Raw genomic sequence first — 12,678 nt, forward strand, 5'->3', positions numbered from 1 at the left:
TGGAAATGTTAAAAATTTGTCCGGGCTCCTGTTTCACAGCAAACATTGACCTCAGAAATCTCATAGGCTTGAGAATGTCTCTAAGCAATGCAAGGAATGGAGGAGACCATAGTTTGGAGAAAGGTCAGGAAAAAGGTAGGAGCCAGAGGATTGTCACCAAGCAATTGCATCTGAGCATGGGACTTCCTGGAAGTTAGTTCATCCTATTGCTACAAATCCCCTCAAGTATCTTGTCCACTGTTAATCAAAGCTTAAAACCCTGCACTGAAAAGAACCCACTGGTTGTAAACAATACACTGAGAGGCATGAAATGCATCAATCAATCTGGATGGCTAATATATGTAATGTTCTTTGTACGCGAAATGAAACTTCACCCTTCCTCAAAGAAAATCCTTAGACTCCATATGCAGTTAAAAACGCAGAAATGACTTGACCCAGGGCACTTCCTGAAGAAGGAGACCTGATCCTAGGTTTCACAACTGCAGAATTATGTCCTCTGTGCCATTGTTCACCAGAAGGTTTTGCCTTGGAGGAACAGTCTTACTTGTGTTAAGACATAAATTCCCTCTTCCTGAAAAGAACTGGAGCTTAGGGAAAAGTCATTGAGTTTTCTGTTGGGAAGACTTGTCCCACTGACCTTTGCCTTCTCTTCCAAGTCAGACAGACTTCTCCCTTCCCATGGGCATTTTTTTCACTACATCGTCATACAACTGGGGCTATTCATAGAGACCTTGTAAAAGTACTCGTGATTTTCATGTTCTTGGAGGACAGAAACAAAACTCTGTTTCTCCTCCAAAAAATGGACTTACCTCCTTTGCACACCAAAACTAAACTCCTCAGCATGAAATTGTATCTGAGTTATCACCTACCGAGTTGTTAGCTTCTTAACTAGTCCAAAGTCTTGGTTTCCATCCCCAGGTTGGTTGTGGTTTCACTGTTTCTATTGGCTTGTCTCCCCGAATTTTTCATTCTGCTTTTTGCAGGCCTTGAATGACTTGTGGAAAAATAATATATATGTGTGTGTGTATGTATTATTTTTAATCTTATCTTTACAGAGGCTATATTTACAATATCATATGTACTATAAGACAAATCTAGATAAATGGTTTAAACTTAAAAGGAAGAAATTACTGAATTTGGTTTAGAAAAAAGAGCTATGCTTCATTTAGAAAGACATGGAGCCCCATTTTTTCCATTTTGTAATTACTTGTTTAAAAGAATTTGCTTATGGACCACATTCCATGGCATTAACCATGGCCTTGTTTACTCCTCATCTTCATCAACTTTTAGCTTAGATTCCGTCTTGGTTCCCAATAACTATCATTTTTTATAGAAGTGTATCTGTAATGCTATATCTGACCTATAAAAACTGCTATTATTTTGAGACAGATGTTAAATATACCACAAAATAGTGAGATAAGACCCTTAGTTAAGAAATACAAATCAATTTAGAAAGCCTCCCTCTTTCTTACATATTTAAACTATTTCTCCTTGAAAGACTGCATTTGCCCCAGTGATATAAATTTTCCATCATGGCTGGCATAATATCTATAAACTTCTCCCTAAATGCCAAATGGAGTTTGCATTTATGTGCGTACTCGTGGAAGAGAAGTAAACTGTTCTCATTTGCATGTAGCTATGTTGTCAAATGTGGCCAACTGAAATTCAGGAAAGAATTTTTCACCCAGCAATGTACATCACTTTCCTCCTGGTAAGGAAGCTGGTGTTAACATTCGGTTTAGGTTTAACACTTACACCAGTGCAAATGTTTATGGATATTATGGGAAGCTTACTTTAAAATCTTGATTTCTGCTCAGCGCATTTACATACTGTGTGCTGATTAATAAATTAGGCACCAATCATGTATAAATCAATGTAAATCACTCGTTTATGTACATAATATAAACTCTGTAAACTTCAGTTTTCAAGCAGGGCCCAAGTTCAGCTAAACCTGTGAATCTTAAAGAAAAAAATAAAAAATGAAATAAAAATAAATTAAAAACAAAGCATTTCACAGGTCGGAATGGGAAGAAGCATCACTAATGGTCCAAATTTGAGGTTGCCTCAACAAAAGGAAGCAGACCCACAGGAACTGTTAGAAGCAGACCCTTGTCATATCCTGCCCAAGTCACAGGTAGCCACCAATTTGTTCCTTCAGGACCTAAGTGGAGTTTCTCCCAACTGTTTCCACAGTTGCCTCACCTGACCCCAAAACAAGGGAAATGATGAGATAGGGAGGCAGGAGTTTTCAGGGCTCACGTGTCGGGTGCATCAACCCCCAATTGTCTTCTTGTTACTTACCAATAGCTCCAGGAAAGTCACCTACTCCTGGATGAGAAAAATATTACTCAATTTTTATTCTCCATCCAACAAAGACTTTGGGAAAGCTTCTTCGTCACCTTAATCCTAAGAAAATATGGGACATAAAAGATATGTTATATCTCTGAGAAATATTTTGCTAAGTCACCCTAGGAAATAACTACTTTTATTTAATCTGAAAGACCTATATTTCTACATATCTATCCTGAATATTGCAAATGAGGACAGAATCATTTCAATTGGGTGTGTCTCTCTCAGGAACATTCTCTTGGAGCCTTTTTGAAATGTCTGATGTGTTTACCAGAATGACATATAGATGTGTTTTCTACAATCTGAACAACTGCTACATAAAGAGTCATCAAAGAGATGACTTCAGGGACTACATGAATTTTCTGCAAGGACTGTTACAGAAAGAAATTTAGGTCAAATTCACAGTATACTTAATATATACTCCTCTATCCAAGACCAATGACAGCTTTAAAAGTGTACTGGATTGGGAGTCAGGAGAATTGGGTTCTAGCCCTGGGTCTGGCCACAGAAAAGCTATATGACCTTAGGCAATTCATTTAACCTTCCTGACTCTTGGCTTTCTCATCCAGAAAGGGAGGGATTTGGGTGACATCTCTAAAACCTCGGTTAACTCTAACCTCTCTGATTCTGAATAAGCATTTAATACTCACGTCGTTCTATGCCCAGATAATCATTCCAAGCAGCTGTTTGTCATCTCTAGTTTGGTCTCTGTACCATCTTCACTCCTCAGAACCATCATGCCATCGTCACTATTTCAAAAGCAAAAACTTCTTAAAATACAGGGTTCCTCGACTGGATCTGTAATTCTCTTCTGATCAAAACTTCTTAGCAATGTCGAGAGAGGACACATTCAGACTAAACTGAGGGCATTGAAAAAGCTAGAGTTGTTTTCTTACTTATAATATGAAATCTAACTGTTGAACTATATTCTAATAACCTTTCATAGGAAGGCAAACAACCAGATTGGGTATTATGTATGTAACAACTGAGGAATTGTGCATATGAAAAGAAACATCAGTTTTCTCTCGTCCTGCGCCAAGTGCCTCACTATAGTCAGTGTGTGTCCTGGAAAACTCTTTGCTTGTGCTGATGGCAGGAAGCGTGTGGCCCCAGGCAGAGTCAAAAGGCCATTCTGTGAGAAACAAGCAAGATAATATATTTTGTTCTGGAAGGAGTTTCTTTTGGCAAAAGTTTGCCTAAACTTGAGTTATAGGCTATGAAGTCAAGCAAGTGGATGGAAGGAAAACAAACCTCATTTTCAAAAAGTACAAGTCAATACCACTTAAAGAAAACAAGTTGAAACTAGGACAAAAACTCATTTTAGGGGGTTCCAGAGCTGAATATAGTAAGAGTTGTAGTGAAGGCCAAAATCAAATGTGAAAGTCAAGTTCTCTGAGAAGAGGGTAAGCAGAATGATTTCTCTGGTGGTTAAAGAGGAATTACTTTCTTGTGTCATGTTCTAGATGGATTGAGCTCAGGCCCACTTGTCTTGAACCATCCAAGTACAGCCCCACACTATCCTAGAGGCTCAACTTAACATCTGTCTAGTGGTAGCTTTTCAATGCATTGCCTGAAAGAACAGAAGGAATCTGAGTCTCCTGTACCCTGAAGAACAGGGATTATACATAACTTCCAAGCATTGCTGTCACCTTTTGTAGATAAGGATATATAATGTGCTTAGAGTATTTACAAAGCTCTCTTTAGGTAGGAGAATGACCTGCCCCTAGGACAACTCCCCATTTCCACGGTTATTTCAGAGGTGCCTCTTTTTGAGTAGCGCTCCTGGATGTACTCCTATAGCTACATTCTTCTCTGCACAAGCCCTCTCTATGTAAAGCCAGGCACAGAGACAAAACCTGCTTCTTGCAAATGAAGAAAACATATGGAACTACTAGCTTCACGGCACACAGCAGTAATTCTAAGCTTTCTGGAGCCTTTCTGAACCCACTTCCCTAAGTCTTCGCTCTTCACCAGAGAATGTATACGGTTCATCCTGGTGAATTATGGCCAAGTTCTGCTCCTTATTTACTGGGAGTGGGGGAAGGTGAAAGGGAGGGAACGACGGGTGGAGAAGCATGGGAGAAAACCTCCAACTTCCTCTCACCCCCCACTCCCCAGTGCTTCACCACTTCCTTCTCACTGTTCTACTGAATGGTGTATAAATCCTGCTCTTGGTTAGAATTCTCCTTATTAAGTGTTATATACATATAAATATATATATATAAATATATAAATATATTCCTTTTTTTTTTTCAGCCCTGTAGACATAAACAACTTTTCTTGATACAAACACATGGCCATTTTTCTGTTTGTTTTTTTGTTATTGTTGTTCAAGGTTTTTTTTAAATTTTTGTTTATTGGGAGGATTTTTCCCCCCTGGATACTAGCTCTGTAAAGGAAAATAAAAAGCGCAGTGTGTGTTAAAAAAAAAAAAAAAAAAAAAAAAAATTAAAATTGAAAAAAAAGCTTTTTTTTATTTTCTTTTTCAATGTATTTAAATTCTTTTTCTCTCTTCTGTTACTTTACACGTATGAATGCTCTGCTCTTCTGTGATCTTAAAACAAAATGAAATAAACATGAAAAGGAGATGTGTCTTCATTGACCTGAGTCAGTGATCTTGTGGTTGATTGCACTGCTTCTTGGACGTTTTCATGAATAAGATAGGAAATAAAGCTGAAGATAATGAAAATCATGTGAGGAGAGGATGGACAGAATACTGAAGAATCACTTGAAGGCTGAAGGCTCTCTATCAATGTCTCTTCTCTCACAGAAGGGAAATATGGTGTTCACAATAGTTGTTTTTACTTAAGCAATGAGTCTCTGGAACTTTTTCTTTTTCTCCCTTAAGGGATCATAAGAAATAAGCACAAATTACCATGGGAAGCTACAGATAAAGTATTAAGAAGTCCTTGATTGTTAGACTGGAGTAAGACCTTAGGACATGATATCAAAAAACATGAGAAGGTATACTCTTTCTTTAAAGTTGCAGTAATGGAATTATCTTTAAGGGTTAGTTTTAATAAGATACTACTTGACAGCAACAGGAGGAACTAAGTTACCGTCTCAAGCCACTTATTTTTTCTACTTATGAAAAAAATCAGTTTGTTTTCCTATTCTTGCTGAGAGCTATTCCCTTCATGAAATGTTTCTAGAATCTCTATAGAATCCGTATAGCATTGCATAGGACAGACTGGAGAAGGCAAGAGAAGATGAGATATAAGAAATCCACAATCCAAAGATGTGGGGTTGACTAACCGTACATCAGAAGTGATTAGGAAGGGTTGAAATTTGATTCTTAGGAACCCAATTGGGTTGAAAAACTAAGAGAACAGATACCATATCTGGGTGGGTGGCTGGGAGAGTAGGTGAGGGAGTGAACAGTCATGATCAGCCTCAATAATTAAAAAGGGTCTCAGACAGAAGCAAAATCCCTGTTCCCCTCTAATTCAAACAGACAGCTTTAAGAACCCAAACTTGAATTTTATATAAAAATCGAAAAATGTGCTTCTTTAATGAGTCTGCCACACTCAAGGTTAAAGACACAGTTCTCCAACGAGACAGCCCTCACATCAGACACCACCACAAATTCAGGGTCCTCAGGCCACCCTCATTTCTGATCAGTTACACTATCCCCTCTGATTTTATAATTTCTAGGACTCACCGCACTCAGGAAACTATTATACTTGTTATTAATTACAGTTTTATTAGAGCAAAAGGATGCACATCAGAACCTGACAAAGGGAGAGACACAACAGGGCAAGGTCTGAGAGTCCCAAATGTGAAGTTTGCACTGCCCTCTCTCCATGGAGTCAGGACACATTACCCTCCCAACACATTGAAGTGTGACAATGCACTGGGTATTGCCAACCAGGAAGCTCACCCAAGCTTCCTTGCCCAGAGTTTATAACAGAGTTTCATTACTTAGGCATGAATGATTGAACCATTCTTGGTTTCAATCTCCAGGTCCCCTCCCCTGCCAGGAGGTCAGAGCTGATAACTATCACATGACTCAAAACCCTTTTAACTAATGGCTGGTCTTTCTGGAATGGCCAGCCCCATCCTGAGCCATTTCATTAGCATAAACTATCCAGGGGCCCACAGGGTGTCACCTCATTAGCATAAATTATCAGTTGTGGTCCAAGGGGGACCAACATGAATAACAAAGAAACTCCCACTACAGATGCTCCTATACTTATCATGGGGTTATGTCCTAATAAACCCATTTTAAGTTGAAAATATAAGTAAAAAATGCATGTAGTACAGCTAACCTACCAAACTTCAAAGATTAGCCTAGGCTACCTTAAATGTGCTCAAAACATTTACATTATTGAGTTGTAACCCCATCATAAGTCAAGGAGCATCTGTAATTTCCTTCCTCTTCTCCCCAGAAGCAGGAGACACAGGGCGTTTTGTAGACATGATGGGATATGAAAACAAATGTGCAACATCCAAAAAATGCTGGCAACGTAGCATACTATAGAGTGTTCACTGTTGACTCTCGTGACTGCATGGCTGACTGGGAGCTGCGGCTTGCGGCCACTGTCCTGCATCAGGAGACACTGCATATCACTAGTCCCGGGGCAAAGATCAAAATTCAAAATTCGAAATATGGTTTCTACTGAATGCATATCCCTTTTGCACCAGTCGAACCATAGTAACTCAGGGACCACTTGTACTTGGAAAATTCCAACATCCTAGAGGTTACCTCCCCAGAAACAGGACAAAGGCTAGCTAAAGTCTTTATTATATACCTCCCAGTGCTAATTTAAAAAACACACACAAAACACTTGGAGTCTCTAATACCATTGTCCCCTGCTGGCTTGAGATTTTATTTCCTTGAAGCCACAGAAGCTTCAGGGTTAGAGTTAACACCACCTGAGGCTTTGCTATCATTAGTGCCTCAGAAGAAATTCCTCCTCGTATACCCATTTTTTATGTCCACCAATTTAAAAGTACGACCAAAACAGCATGTGAAAGCTGGGAAGAAGGTGAGCATGTGATTCTAACCTTTTAAGGAAAAGGCTGTGTTTTTCTCACCCTTGTGATCCTCATAAATATGCTTCCAGGTCTGGGGGACCCCTCCCCACTTAGCCCTATCCCAGCCCAGACCAGCCACACTGCTCTGAATGGACTTTGCCAGGCCTGGAGAGTTATGGAGCTTATCCAGACAGAAATGAGTCAAGAGGAGACCTGGGCCACACTCATTAAATACATGGGCTCTCCCAAGACACAGACCTTTCCCCCACCTACCCTCACTCACCATGCAGCCTCGTTCTAGGACTCTGTCTCAGGGCATCACTGCTGATACAATGTGGAAAGATACAGAGCTCTTCCTGTGCAGCTGTTAATCCTTTGCTTTACACACTCCATCTTCTAGTGAGAAAGCCCAAACCAGGCTTCTTGTTGTTCCAGAAGGATCAGACCCTTATTCCTAGGTAGCAAGAGCCTGGTATTTTTCCCTCTTTAATCCTACAGAAGAGTAGGGTACTCTTAGGAAGACAAGATATTTGGACATTAAGGACCCCGTGGTTGGACTACCAAGGACCCCATTTACCCAATTCTGCCTCACATCCTAAGAGAAGAAACAAGCAATGAAAACACGGGGGACTTAGTTTCTAAGTATGGTTAGTGTTCACAATACAGGCTACAGTCCCTGGGCTGCTGTGAACAGAAGTCGTATTGGCTTTCCCTGTGAGTACCCTTTTCTTGGTCTTGCCTATACACACTAGATCTTAACTGGAATGAACTGAACTTTTCTTTTCTTACCTTGTTTAAAGCACCCTAAATAGGCACGAGGCTCCTGGACTTCTGGAAGTCCTTTTGAAAATAAGAAGAAATAAAGCAGAAGTTAAAACAAAAATTCCTGATGGATACAATCACTGTTTTCATTAACATTTTAAATGGTTATTTTTAATGGTACATTTAACTAAAGCTAAGTTATCCATGGGAAGAGAATGTGGCCATTAAGATCGGCATCTGTTGAGCAAACTGAGTCTCCACATTTGGTGAATCGTGATTATAACACAGAGAATAGTACGTGCTAACAGCAGACTCATTAGCGTTAATTGCTGCACTCCGTCCAACTTAAAACCTTCTGTATACATAACATTTGCTAAATGCGTTATTCTTTTTTAAATAAATACACCCTAAAATATTATCACATAAATAACAATGGAACTAATTCAAGACCTGCCTGTGTGATGTCATGAGGAGAAGAAAGGAGTGCTAATGATGACATCCACAGCCTTACAATGTGGCAATAGAAAAGCGCCATTTGTTGACATGGTGCAAAATGCAACTGAAAGGGAGGTGCACACAGAAGGGTGTGGCCACTGCCAATATGAGGTTACTTCTCAGTGCTTAATAATTTGTTCAATGGGAGTAGTGGAAAAAACTGGAGAGATGTGAATACACAGATGCCAATTACCATGCAATGCATTCATTCACTTGTTCATTCACACATCCTCATTTGGAGACTAGTGTGAGCCAAGCACCAGGCTTCATTATTCACTTGCTCCCTGAGGGCAAGCTCCTGTCCACTGGAGTTTAAGTCTGGCAGCAAAGACAGACACTTATCTATAAGTCAATCCTTTCGTGATGCAAATAAGGTATTTTAACGACCCTTTCACAGTTCTGCCATTTGTCCAAACAGACTGTGCCTAGAGCTGGGTCTCAGCTGGAATTGGGATCACTAGAGGATGGGGCTGTGAACACTGAATGGAACCCTTTACCCTGTGCAATGTCCCAGTTCCTCCTTTTCCGTGTAAGCTCTTTGACTCTGATCTGTGCTTGCCTCCATATCAGTATTTCCTCAACTTGAAGCTTCACACTGATCTCTATCATTAATCCCTCTGGAATGCTCCCCATTTATTATGCCACTGAAAAACAGGTTTAATGTTTTGACTACTCTCTTGTCAACACATCATTTGTTTATTCATTCATTACCCAAATATTTGTGGGTCCTTCCTGTTTGCCAGGCACTGTACTGGGCGCTGGGATGCCCTTGTGAATAAAGGTGAATGCTGTTTTTTGATCCCCATCTTTACCTTTCTGACTCAAGCTTCAGGTTGAGAAGAATGTTTTGAAAGAGTGTGGTGTGAGATGAAATGGTGGCAGCAAGTCAGTAGTGCATATTGAAAGGAATGTTACCATTCTCCTGTGTGTGATACCAGGGATTGCTTTAACACAGAGGAGATGGTGGGTTTGAAAGGAAAATACATTGAATGGTTTTTCCATCTTCACTAAGGTACAGAGCTGCACACGTTGAAAGCTGGTTTGGAGAAAGGAGGAAAAGGAGAGAGAAACCACTGAAGAATAAATAGCTGTCATTGGCACAAAAGAATACCACAAAAATTATTCAGCAAACCCACATCAGGAGTAGGGTTGAACTCCATTTAGAGGTTAAGGAAGTGTGGGAAAAGGCAAGGGAAAGATTTTACAGAAATAAATTATTGATGATGATGAAAACTAAACGATTGTCAAGTCCTCGTCTTGGATATGTATTACTTGCCTTCATTTTCATATGAATTTTGTGTGGTTGTTTATATGATTAGTCCCATTTTTCCATAGGAAGAAACTGAATCTCTCAAAGTTGTAGGGTGGCATAAAGGAAGTGAATACACTCAAACCAGCATCAGATTTGAGCGCCTCCGCAGGCATTGCCCTTAGCCACACTACACTGTCTCCTGGCACAAAGAAAAGTTACCAGTCTGAAGGTTCACTATGAAAATATGATACATTGAAGCAGCACCTATCATTTCACAGAATTTCTTTACATAGTCATCCTGGGACACCAAATAGTAATAATAAAGGCAGTAATAATTAGTGGTGGAACACTAACAGTCTGCGTTTCATAGATGTGGAACCTGGGTGTGGGGACAGAGTCCCAGAGAGCAGTTTCCAGGCTCTTGGCCTCACGTGGAAAGGTGCTGGCTCGGGTAGTAGATGGCCATCGGCTGTGGCTAGTTGGCCGTCAGCTGTAACCAGTTAGCCAATTAGCCACTGATATAACTGCTGCGGCTGCACTGGTTGGTCAGTTGGTTGGTTGGCAGAGAAGCGGACAGCAGGTTGCAGATCGTGGGGATCCAGCCTCCAGTGATACTATGGAGCCTCCTGTGAGACTATAGTGGTATGACTCCCCTACTTATGTTCCTTTTTGGCCTGGCCATATCCTGCGTTCTTATGGGGGGGAGCGGGAGCAGAGACCCCACAGACCGCCTTGCACGACAAATGACGCAGCGAGCAGGGTCTCCCGCACGACACTGAGCCTCAGGAAATTAATTGTTTGGCTCAGAGTCTCACAGCCAGCTGGATAATGGGACTCTAGCACCTGATCTCTAGGCCTTCTAGGTTTCATATTAGTGTGGATTCCACTACAGACCTCTCTCCCTGTGCAACCTGGAAGAGGACTGTCAATTGCCAGCTTCACTACCCCAGATGAATACGCTTGGAGAGGGTTATGGGATAAATTTTGTCCCCTCAGAATTCATCATTGAAGCTCAAACTCCCAAGTACCTCAGAATGTGACTGTATTTGGAGACAGGGACTTTAAAGAGGTAATTAAGGTTAAATAATGTCATAAGGGTGGAACCCTAATCCAATAGGACTGTTGTCTTTAGAAGAGAAAGAGATACCTCGGACATTTGTGCACAAGTAAAGGTCATGTGAGGACACAGCAGAAAGTACCATCTGCAAGCCAAGGAGATAGGCCTCCGGAGAAACCAACTCAGTTGGTGTCTTGATCTCGCACTTCTGGCCTCCAGGACTGAGAGACAATCAATTTCTCTTGATGAAGCCACCCAGTTAGTGGTATTTTGTTACAACAGTCTCAGCAATCTCATACAGAGAGTAAGTTCGTTGGTCCATGTGGGGACAGAGCCCCAGAGAGTAGTTTACAGGTTCTCGGTCTCACGCGAAGGGGTGCTGGCTCGGGTGGTGGATGGCCGTCGGCTGTGGCTGATTGGCCGTCGGCTGTGGCCGGTTAGCCGATTGGCCGCTGGTATAACTGCTGCGGCTACGAGGATTGCCGAGGAGCCGATCAGAGCCGAAGAGAGTGGAAGAGGAGAGCTGAGAGAGAGGAACGGAGGAGAGAGTGGAGGAGAGTCGTCGGTGGGTCGGTTGGCGGAAAGGCGTATGGCAGGTCACGCGTCCGGTGGGCCCAGCCTCCAGTGAGACCATAGTGGTATGACTCCCCTACCTATGGCTCCATGGGTGTTCCTTTTTGGCCTCACCATATCCTGCGTTCTTGTGTGGGGAGCGGGAGCAGAGACCCCGCAGGCCGCCCCGCCTGAAAGATCGCGCAGCGAGAAGGCCTCCGCGCACTACAAATGGCGCAGCGAGCAGGGTCCCCCGCACGACAGTCCATGAGAGGTTTTGCTAAATGGTCTTTCTTTTTCAACCCTAGAGTGACAGATACTACAGGAACATATATTTCTATTATCACCCCAAATCTGAAGGTAAACCACTGAGGCCTATAAAGTGGTAAATCTTGTGGGTAGGGATAAGAAACATTAGTGTGTAGGGGTGTGTGTATGAGTGCTAATGTACGTACTGTGAGATTTCATACACATACACATCATATAAATATATATATATATATATAGTCATGCAGGGTGTCAGTCGGGATCTCTGCTCCCGCTCCCCACATAACAATGCAGGACGTGGTGAGGCCAAAAAGGAACACCCACGGAGCCATAGATAGGGGAGTCGTACCACTGTATTCTCGCTGGTAGCCTCTCTGCAATTCACAATTCACACTCCGCCCTTGCTAGCCCCCATCTGCTGCTAGCGTAGCCACCTCAGTTATATTAGCAGCCAATGGCTCCCTGGTTACAGCTGATGGCCAACTAGCCACAGCTGATGGCCATCCAATCACAGTTGATGGCCATTTACTACCTGAGCCAGCACCTTTCCACGTGAGGGCAAGAGCCTGGAAACTGGACTCCTGGCTCTGTCCCCACATACATACATAGCACTGCACTTTAATCAATTTCTATCAACAGAAAATACAGGTAAAGTAGTTCCTGTCCCCCACTCTACAAAGGGCCTAGATTCACAGATTTATCTGAATTCTTTGTGATGAGCTCTCTTTAAGACACAGCAGCTGAGCATGGAGCTGAGTGGCCCTCACTGACAACTGTAGACTAACTTCAGCACAGCTTCGGTGAAACCCAATTAAAGTCTGGGTTCCTTGGCTGAAACCCTGATGGAGGATCATAAGAAAATGCACTAAACAGATTCAACAAAAATATATAAAAATGGAGTAAAATGGAAACAGGAAATAAAATGTAAATGTTTGAATGTTAGGAGGATAATTAAACCATTAATGAT

This window comes from Rhinolophus sinicus, chromosome 17 (assembly GCF_057876585.1).
Source record: "Rhinolophus sinicus isolate RSI-liver-muscle chromosome 17, RSI-T2T, whole genome shotgun sequence".
NCBI classification, from domain to species: Eukaryota; Metazoa; Chordata; class Mammalia; order Chiroptera; family Rhinolophidae; genus Rhinolophus; species Rhinolophus sinicus.